Here is an 11,790-nt window from a genome sequence, read left to right as displayed (position 1 = left end):
CATCAGTTATCGTTAGTGTTAGTGTAATTTATTTGTGGCCTAAGACAATTCTTCTTTCAGTGTGGCCCAGGGAAGCCAAAAGATTAGACGCCCCTAGGCTAAACGATATGAATGTAAGCATAGATTTGCAGGGCTGGAGTATAAGTTATCTAATCTAGTTCTCTGCATCCATTTGTAGGCAGAAACATGTGAAAAAGTGTCAAAGAATATACAAATTTATCACTCCTATTTTTAAAGGCCTCCCAAATAGATTTTAAGGACATTTACTGAATGACCTTCCAAGAATCCTCTTAGAATCAAGCAGTTCTTTAAGCTTCATTTTCTACACCTTCTGGCCTACCTGTCTGCTAAAAGAGCAGCCCTCATCTCCTAGCCAAAAAGCTAATGTCTATGAACTATAAACTGCTTTTTCTTTTTTACAATATGATTTCATTATAAAAGCATGATTGAGGTAAAAGAGCAAATTTATCTCCCTTCCTTTTCAGGCTCTGTACACCATATCTCAGAAGCCTATTGTGTGTTTGCCCTGTCACCCATCCTACAGAACTCTGCAAAGAGAAGAAAGGTGCCTCTGTGGCACATTGTAACTTGTGCCAGCAAATCCCCACAGTATCAAGAACATTTCTTTGTACTGTGATGAAGGTGCCTGCCCACAGCCAAGAAAGGAAACACCAATCCACACGTGTGTACCTTAAAAGAAACTTCATATACTTTTTCCTTTCCTTCTGACAGCTCTACAATCTGGGAAACTAAGCAGAATTGGGTCTGCTTCATGCTTGGACAGGAGACAGTTTGAGAATATCCAGTACTCTAGGCTTTCTCTCCTCCCACCCCCATCCATTACCCTTACCTCACCTGCCCAGAGCAGTGTGGTAGTAGAGAAAGCATATTGGATTCCAGAACTTTCTATCAATTGCATACCCTCACTGTGCCCAAATTCTCAGGACAGATTTTTTTTTAAGTCTCTAAAAATCTAAAATAGATTTTCATAATAAAGTCTTTTTGTTCATAATGGTTGGAAGTGGGTTACTAAATTCAAAGCAGTTAAATATATGCAACATTGAAAATACCCTGAACTTACCATTCTGCTTTTTATCCCTGCATTATTTTGCTCTGCTACTCCATGACCAAGTATTTTCTCTCCACTTTGTCTATGAAATTTCTTCAGGACCTAACTCAAATTTAACACTCTGCTTGAAGTCTAATTATTAGTACCTCCATTAAACTATCCTCTGACTATCATACCCATAGTCCCTACTGTACCATTTTGGGTTTAATTATTCTCTATTTTTAAAATGTATTAGTCATCCTCCCATCCAGATTGTCAACTCCTTGAAAAAAGTTAAACTCTGAGTAAAAAAAAAAAAAAAAAAGAAAAAAGAATTTTTACTTTTATTTTCCAAACTTTCTAAACTTTCCAAACTTTGGTACAACTACTTCCTTCATCATTTACTAGTTGTGTGATTGTGAGCACGTTCCTGAAATGTACTGCACTGGAGTTCTCTCCTCTCTAAAATACAGCTAAACATACCAAGTTTACTTGGTTGTTGGGACATCATAGATGATCAATAAGTACTTGCTAGTAGCTCATTATTTTTTTAGTGATTTGGAAAGTACTTTCTAAGTACTTCAAGAATATCATTACAAAAATAAGTTTCCACCAGAAATATATGTCAGTCTTCTCTCCCAGACTTGGAGCTCCCTGAACTTCAGTACTCTATCTCTGGTGACTAACACAGGATTTTCTGAATGAATTCTCTGAACCCTGCAATATGTTTGGTTGTTCTTTCTGTGTGTTTCTTAATAAGTGGATGTACTTACACTCATTGAAGTCTTTACCTCTGTATAGTCTAGTTGCCTGTTTACATGTCTGTTCCTCCCAGTCAACTGTAAGCATTTTGAGAGCTGGCTTTATCCTTTTGCATATGCCCAGCACTTAAAGTACTCAATAAATAAATTGTAAATAAATATTAATAAATAAACATTGCTTTTTTACAAGAGGAGATAGCAAAAAACTGTAAGGCAGAGTATCTTTTCTTAAAGAATATATAATTTTATTGAAAATATATTTCCCTCCTCATCCTTCCACCCCAATATATTCCAATTTCATTAGTGGCCTGTTTAAACACTGTAGTTACAATCTTAGCATGGCATATAACTGAAGTGAATCATTTTTAAACCATTAATCTCACTTTGAGAAATGTATATCAGAGAATTAATCCACCATATACAAAATGCTACTGTCATGCAATTTTTTACTACAGCATTATGTACACTAGAAAAAGAGGAAAAATGGTAGACGGGAATATACAACAATAAATTTCAAATTGTTCAATACTCACGTGAAGATTTAAGTAGCTTTTTAAAACAATGGCTATAAATGCTCCATAAAAGCATATGAAGTACCTAAAACATAATGGTGTTTTTAAAAAGCATAACAAAAAATTAAACATGTACTGGAACTATAGCTATGCAAATGTACAGCTAAACTATTAAAAGAAAAACACCAAAAAATAATAGAAATTCTGTGCTGACTGCATGATTGTGGGTAAATTTTTACTTTTATTTTCCAAACTTTCTAAAGTACTGCTAAATTAGTAATGTGCTGTCAATTTACTATTTCTTAAGTTATCCTTGAGAAAGACCTTCAGCTGTCTATATTTTCAGGTAACTAGTTCAAGGTGAACAAAACCAGGATAGAAATGGAAGTATTTACATTTTCTTTCATTCAACACTTTGTTAGGTACTGAGGATATAAGGATGGACCAGATATGGTCTCAACCTTTAAGGGTGTATACAATGTATAAGGGAAAGAGCCTTTTCAAACATATAGCTATGTTACAGTGTTATGAACCCAATTGTTAGTATGAATATGCACGGAGAAACTCAGAAGAAACAATGATTAATTAAGTCAGTTCAGCCCAGGAAACCTTCACTGAAAAAGTGGCATTTAAGTAGGACTTTGAAAACAAGTAAACAAGTGTATCAGATAGAGAAAGGGAAACATAGGAAGACTGATGAAATGGGAAAAACTCATAGCATATTAGGCAATAGGAATGGTGGATGAAATGGTAGAAAACAAAAATGAAAGCTAACTTATTAAGTGTATGCTACATGTTGAGCACTTTAAGTGGATTATAGCTCCTTTAATCCCTAAGTAAATTCTAGGAAATGGAAATTATTATTGCTCTCATCATTACCACTTTGTGGATATGGAAACTAGTCTTACTAAAGTTAGGAAATCTGCCTAAGTAAGTTACACAGGAAGTCCTGAAAATGGAATTTTCATCCAGGTCTGTGTGCTTTAAAGACCTACCCTTGACCACCACCAATAACAATATGGAGGCTAGAAAGAACATTAATTGCTCTATTAATAAAGTTAAAGTTAATGCCATAACAAGTGCAAAATAATCAAAGTTCTTAATGCAAAATAATCAAAGTTACTGAAAGGCACAATGAGAAGCTAGAGAGAGTAGAAGACCCATTAGGAGCATAATACAATAGGCTAGTAAAGCTCTGAATCAAGAAAATGAAAAATGAATGGAGAAAGGAAATTCAAGAGGCTTTTCAGAGACAGAATTGCAGAACTCATGACCATGAAGGAGAGAAAATAGTCCAAGGTTTATACTTTGGTGACTAAAAGACTAGTAAATCAATTAACCAAGAAACAGAACACAGATATGATGGAAAAAAATGATGAATTTGATCGGGAAGCTGAAATGGCTAAACTTGTATCAGACAAAACAGACTTTCAGTCAAAAACTTTTACAAGAGAAAAAGAAGGACGTTATATTATAGTGAAAGGATCAATTCATCAGGATTATATATAAATTATAAATATATATGCACCAACATTGGAGTACATAAATATATGAGGCCAACACTGACATAACTGAAGGAGAAATAGACAGCAATACAATAATAGTAGGAGGCTTCAAAACCCTACTATCAATAACAGGTATAACAGCCAGACAGCAAATCAATAAGTGAATAATGGACCTGAATAATACTATAGACCAAATGGATCTAAAGGGCACGTACATAGTATTTTAGCCAACAGCAGCAGAATACACATGCTTATCAGACGCACATGGAACATGTTCCAGGATAGATCACATGTTAGATTAGGAAACAAGTCTGAACAAATTTTTTTAAAGTGAAATCATATCATGTATCTTTTCCAACCACAAAGTATGAACTAGAAAAAGAAGAACAAACTAAGCCCAAAGTTAGCAAGTTAGCAGAGCAAGAAAATAATAGATTAGAGCAGAAATAAGTTAAATAGAGAATATTTTTAAAACTTAATAAAACTGAGTTTGTTTGTTGAAAAGATAAGCAAAACTGATAAACCTTTAGCTAGGTTAACCAAAAAAAGGAGATAAGACTCATATAAATAAAATTAGAAATGAAGGGGAAAATTATAACTAAAGCCAAGAAATACAAAGGACTCTAAGAGACTATTATGAGCCATTATATGCCGACAAATTGTAAAACCTACAAGAAGCAAAGAAATTCCTAGAAATATACAACCTACCAAGACTGAATCATGAAGAAATAGAAAATATGAACAAATAACAACTAAGGAAATTAAATCAGTGATCACAAATCTCCCAAAAAAGAAAAGTCCAGAACCAAATAGCTTCACTGGTGAAGTCTGCCAAATATATAAAGAATGAATGCCAATCCTTCTCAAACTCTTACCAAAAACTGAAGAGAAGGGAACACTTGAAACTCATTTATGAAGTCAGTATTACCCTGATACCAAAGTTAAAGACATTACAACTAAAAGAAAACACAGTCCAATACTCTTGATGCACATAGATTCAAAAATTCTCAGTAAAATACCAGAAAACTGAATTCAACGAGATGTTAAAAGGATCATACACCGTGAACAAATGGGATTTATCTTTGATATGTCAAGGATGATTCAGTATATGCAAATCAATAAATGTGATAGACCACATTAAAAGAAATTAGGGTAAATATCACATATTAATCTCAATAGTTAGAAAATGAAATGAACAAAATTCAACAGCCTTTCATGATTTAAAAAAAAAAAATACCTCTCAAAGAACTAGGTATAGAAGGAATTTACTTCAAAATAATAAAAGCTGCATATGACAAGTTTACAGCTTCATATTCAAAAGTGGAAAACTGAAAGCTTTTCTTGTAAGATCAGGAATAAGACAAGGGTGCTCTTTCTCACCACTTCTATTCAATATAGTACTGGAAGTCCTAGCCAGAGCAATTAGGCAAGAAAAAGAAATAAAAGGCATTCAAATCAGGAAAGATGAAGTAAAACTATCTCTGTTTGCCAATGACATGATGTTATATGTAGAAAACCCTAAAAACTACACACACACACACACACACACACACACACACGAGAATCATCAAACTGTTAAAACTAATAAGTGAATTCAGTAAAGTTGCCGGACATAAAATCAACATGTAAAAATTGTTACTTTTTTTTTTTTTTTTTTTTTTTGGAGACAAAGTCTCACTCCATCACCCAGGCTGGAGTGGCATGATCATGGCTCACTGCAGCCTTGACCTTCAGGTTCAAGCAATCTTCCCAACTCAGCTTCCCAAGTAGATGAGACCACAAGCATGTGCAAGCATGCCTAGCTAGTTTTTAAATTTTTTTTGAGACAAGGTCTCCCTATGTTGCCCAGGCTGGTCTTGATCTCCTAGGCTCAACTGATTCTCTCACCACAGCCTCCCAAAGTGTTGGGATTACAAATGTGAACCACTGCACCTGACCCTAGTTGCATTTTTATATGTGAACAACAAACTATGTAAAAAGGAAATTAAGAAAAAAAATTCCATTTATAATAGTATCAAAAAGAATAATTTGCTTAGGAATTAAACCTAACTAAGGAGGTAAAAGACTTGTACACTGAAAACCACAAAGCATTGATGAAATAAATTAAAGAAGACACAAATAAATGGAAAGATACCCCACATTAATGAATTGGAAGTTTTAATGTTGTTAAAATGTCTATACTACCCCCAAATGATCTATGAATTCAATGCTATCCCAATCAAAATTCCAAAGACTTTTTTATTCCAGAAATAGGATAAACAATCTTAAAATTCATATGGAACTACAAAAGACATTGATAGTCAAAGTCTTGAGAAAGCAGAACAAAGTTGAAGGCATCACACATGTTTTGATTTCAAAATATATTACAAAGCTACAATAATTAAAACAGTATGGTACCAGCATAAAGACAGATATATAGACCAGTGGGACATAATGGAGAGTGATGAAATAAACTCATACATATATGGTCAACTAATCTTTGACAATGGTGCCAAGAATACACAATGGGGAAACAATAACTTCTTCAACAAATGGTGGTGAGAAAACTGGATATGTAAATGCAAAGGAATGAAATTGTACCCCTACTTTACACCACACACACAAATAAATTCAAAATGGATTTAAAGGCTAAATCTAAGACCCAAAACTGTAAAACCCCTAGAAGAAAACATAAAGGAAAAGCTTCTTGACATTGGTCTTGGAAATGACATCTTGGATATGACACCTAAAGCACAGGCAACAAAGGGAAAAATAGACAAGTGGGACTACATCAAATGAAAAAGATTTCTGTGCAGCAAATAAAGCAACAGAATTAAAAAGCTCCCTATGGAATGAAGAAAGTATTTGGAAACCATATATCTGATAGAGAGTTAATATACAAAATACATAAGGAACTCACAAAAACAAATCAAATTCAAAAACAAGTATCCTGATTAACAACTGGGCAAAGGACTTGAATAATCATTTATTTAAAGAAGACATACAAATTAGCAATAGGTATGCTCAACATCACTAATCATCAGGGAAAAGTCAAAACCCTTTTACACTGTTGGTGGGAATACAAAACAGTGTAGATACTATAGAAAACAATATAGAAATGCCTCAAAAAAATTAAAACTTGAACTGCTATATGACCCAGAAATTTCCACTAGTGGAAATTTATGCACACACAAAGTCAGGATCTCAGACAGATTATCTGCACTCCTATGTTCACTGCATCATTATTCACAATAGCATAGATGTGGAAACAACCTAAATGTAAATTGATAGATGAATGGATAAAGAAAATATGGCATATAAAATACCACTTGTTCTCACTTGTAAGTGGTAGCTAAATGATGAGAATATATGGACACATAGAGGAGAACAACGCACACTGAGGCCCACCAGAGGGTGGAGGTTGGGAGGAGAGGGAGGATCAGGAAAAATAACTAATGTTTACTAGGCTTAATACCTGGGTGATGAAATAATCTGTAAACAAACCCCCATGACACAAGTTTATCTGTGTAACAAACCTGTACATGTACTGCTGAACTTAAAACATCTAAAAAAAATTAAAAAAGAAATTGTGGTATATATTTAATATATACAATGGAATACAATTCAGCCTTTAAAAAGAAGGAAATCTGCCAAATGCAACAAATTTAGGTAACTTTGAGGACACTATGATAAGTGAAAGAAGTCAGCCATGGAAGGACAAATACTATATGATTCCACTTATATAAGGTTTCTAAAATAATCAATCTCAAAGAAAGAGAGTAGAATGGTAGTTGACAGGGGATGGGGTAAGGGGGAATTTGGGAGTTGTCAATGGGTATGAAGTTTCAGTTATGCAAGATGAATAAGTTATAGAGATGTGCTCTACAACATAGTGCCTACGACTAACAATACTGTGTTGTGCACGTAAAAATTTTGTTAACAGGGTAGATCACAGGTTAAGGGTGCTTACTACACAAACAAACAAGAGCATAGGGAAACTTTTGGAGGTGATGGGTATGATAATTACTTTGACTGTAGTGATGGTTTCAAGGGTATATGCATTTGTCCAAACTCATTAAATTGTGTACATTAAATATGTGCAGTTTTTTTGTGTATCACTTATATTTCAATAAAGTAGTTTAAAAATAGGCAGTTGTAACCATAGCCTATGAACAGAATTTTATTCCAGAGTGTTTTCTGATGTTTTCATCCATCAGTCAAAATTCTACATTTTAGCAGAATCTCTTCCTTTTTTATCTTGAATGTCAGTTAATACTTTAAAAATAAATATTTTTTAAATACTGAAATTTCACTGCGTTGATACATTATTTTAATTAGCAAAACTTTTAAATAATCCATATTTAAAGTAATTGTTTCAAATTTTAAAATAAACACATAATGCTGATTTTAAAATAAACACATATTTTCCCAACTATATCTGAAGTTGAAACAACACCACCACCACCAAAAATTAGCTAAACTAGGAAAGGGAGAGATTTAGTTTTACTCCATGTGCCATGATGGTACTTTTTCACTTGAGATTTCCAAGAAGTCTAAAGTAATAGAAACGTCTTTTATCTGACTTTAAATTCCTTCTGAGCTTGTCAATGAAATGAAAATGACAAATGATTCACCAGAAATCCCTGCATGTAAAGCACTATTAGTGGTAAGAACAGCCTCGTTAAGTGTTGTTCATTTGTGACTATTTGGGACTCCAATTCTGCTGAGGGAGGTTTTGTTGTTGTTGTTGTTGTTGCTGGCTAAAGGTTTCTTTTCTACCACCCCTGCATCTACCTGCTTTATTTTATTTTTCCCAAAACCCCCATAAAGCAAAATTTTGAAAAAGACTTTCTGGAGAAAACGTGTTGAGAAGGGAAGAAGGGATGAGTAGAAAAATAGCATCATCAGCCAGGTAGCATTTAAGAATAAAAACTATTTGTTTCCAAAAACCATATATATTACTGGAAGATTAAGTTTCTTCCTTCCTTTATGTATTCACCTAAAATTTAGACCAATTAATATGTTATTTAAGTATCTGTAATTCATGGTACTGGATTAACCCATGTTGCTGGACATGATAAAAATATTCAGAAAGAAAATTTTGAAAGCAGTTACTTCAGTTGGCATTTTATAGGCCTGGGAAGTCACTGAAGAGATAATAATAATAAATATGAAATAGTTAAATAAAGCCAAGTATGTAATAAGTTCATATAGTTATATGCTTTGATACAAAGTATTATCAAAACTAATTACATAGGACTTAAGTTGTCCCTGAGGCAGAACAGAGAAGACGACGAAAGGCATCCTAAGTCTTTCAAATAGTAGGCCAAGATAAACAGACAAGGGAATTCTCATGAAAAATTTTAAAATGGACATTGAAAATCTTTACCTCTTTCGTTTGATCAGAAGTCACTGGAAACCCCTAAGGAAATTCATTATGAGAACCCAAATGGTTATAGCAGTAGTAATGGTAGTGGCAGTGATTCTTTAAGCTATGTGTATGCATAATTTGATAAAACTGAAAAATGAACAGTCATAATTTATAGACCATAGTGAATTTTTTTTTTTCTTTTTTTTTTTTTGAGGTGGAGTCTCGCTCTGTCTCCCAGGCTGGAGTGCAGTGGCGCGATCTCGGCTCACCGCAAGCTTCGGCTCACTGCAAGCTCCGCCTACCTGGTTCACGCCATTCTCCTGCCTCAGCCTCCCGAGTAGCTGGGACTACAGGCGCCCGCCACCACGCCCGGCTAATTTTTTGTATTTTTTAGTAGAGACGGGGTTTCACTGTGTTAGGCAGGATGGTCTCGATCTCCTGACTTCGTGATCTGCCCGCCTCGGTCTCCCAGAGTGCTGGGATTACAGGCTTGAGCCACAGCGCCCGACCCATGGTGAATTTTTGAATAGAAGAATGCTTGTTCTAACTGTGTTAAAAAACAAAAGCTTTCTGTTGGCACTGCAGAAAGAACAAATAATGAAGGAAGGAGAGGGAAATCAATTAGAACTGTATTTCCCTAGGCTAAAGGGAATATGTATCCTGAAGATTTGAACCAAGTTAGTGTCAGCGGAACTAGAAGAAAAGGGGACAATTTAGAAAACATTTCAGATAGAGAATCACCAAAACAAGGAGATGAATAGGCTATAGGCATGCAAAGGAAGATGTTTAAGAGAATTTAGAAGGATGTTTAAGATAATTTGGAGGTTTTTTCCAACTGAGTTAGTAGGTGGAGCTGCTCTCTGGAAGAAGATAAGAAGTTCAGTTTGAAATAAGTTGAATTTGTCCATTTCTCTGTTTTAATTCATAACAAAAAACATGTTACATATGAGTATATAACATTTTTATGTATAATTATATTATGTGCATATATACATTATATACATTGAATATGTATATATTCATTGCGGAGAGACACTAATACCTTGGTTATATATATTGCCAGTTATATATATTACATTTATATATAATTATATATTTTATGTATGTATATATATTGTACATATTATACATATATATTCTAGAGAGATACTAGTTACTTGTTGGTTATATATATTGCAAGTGTCATCTCCCAGTGGTTTTTCACTTTATGGTGATTTTTGATGAAGGGAATTTCTTAATCTTAATCTTAGAATTTATTTGGCTTTTTCTTTTTTTTGGATACAGGGTCTTGTTCTCTCACCTAGGCTGGAGTGCAGTGGCACAATCATAGCTCACTGTAACCTTGAACTCCCAAGCTCCAGGAATCCTCCTGCCTCAGCTTCCCATATAGCTAGAACTACAGGTCCATGTCACCACACCTGGCCATTATTTAGCTTTCCTGATCTGAAGACTAATGTTTTTCAACAATTTAGGGGGTTCTTTCTGAATTCTACTCCCTCTTCCCTATTGGTTCTATAGTTTCCTTTTAGAACTCTAACTAGAAGTATTTTAGACCTTCTCCCACCATTCTCCACAACTATTAACTTCTGTATCATAGTCTTCATTTGTTTCTCTGGACTGTGTTTTACATTTTCTTCAGAAATTACTTCACCAGTTCTGTCTTCTGCCACATCTAGTCTTCTGGTTAATCTTCCCATAGAGTTTTGAATTTTAATTATTAAATTAATAGTTTCTATAAGTTCTATTTATAATAGTTATTTTTAAAATCGTTACCTGTGTTTTCAAGGTTCTCTTTTATTTCTTTAATCACATTAAATATGGTTGTATATTCTGTCTGATAATCCCAATGTTTATGGTTTTGGGGTCTACTGCTTTCTTACTTATGACATCTTTGGGTGTTCTTTGATTTTTGATTGCAAATGTTCATCTTCCTTGGAATTATATCTGTAGATAGAATGTGGTTGAGGCCTAGATGGAAACTAAATTCCTTGTTTCTGCCAGTTGCCGGGGTGCACAATTAGCCAGGAACATTCTAGGCTAAATTCTCAAGTGTTTTTCAGACCCATTGAGGGCCAACTTCTGCTTATGTGTTTTCAAGGAAGTTTTTACTTTTTTCTGCCACTTATCTAGCATTACTGTTACATTTTCAAGGAAGTTTTAACTTTCTTCCACCACTTATCTAGCATTGCTGTTATTTATTTATTTATTTAGAGACAGGCTGTCTGTCACCCAGGCTGGAGTGCAGTGGCACAATTACAGCAGCCTTGACCTCCCTGGCTCAAGCCATCCTCTCGCCTCAGCAGGCCTCCCTCCAAGTAGCTGGGACTACAGGTGCACACCACCATGCCCAGCTAATTTTTGCATGGTTTTTGTAGAGGTAGGGTTACACCATATTGCCCAGGCTGGTCTAACACTCCTGAGTTTAATTGATCAGCTCACCTTGGCCTCCCAAAGTGCTGGAATTACAGACATGAGCCACTGCACCCAGCCTTATCTAGCATTATTGCTAATGCAGGTAAATTTCCCTGTTGTTTCCTTCTTTGTTTCACCCTTATACATCCTCAGCTTTGCGTGGGGGTATCCTGTTAGGCTTCCTACCATGGATGGACCCTGA

The sequence above is a fragment of the Papio anubis genome, chromosome 8, assembly GCF_008728515.1.
Source record: "Papio anubis isolate 15944 chromosome 8, Panubis1.0, whole genome shotgun sequence".
NCBI lineage: Eukaryota > Metazoa > Chordata > Mammalia > Primates > Cercopithecidae > Papio > Papio anubis.
The sequence above is the reverse complement of the archived record's forward strand: the minus strand, read 5'-3'. Positions refer to the sequence as shown.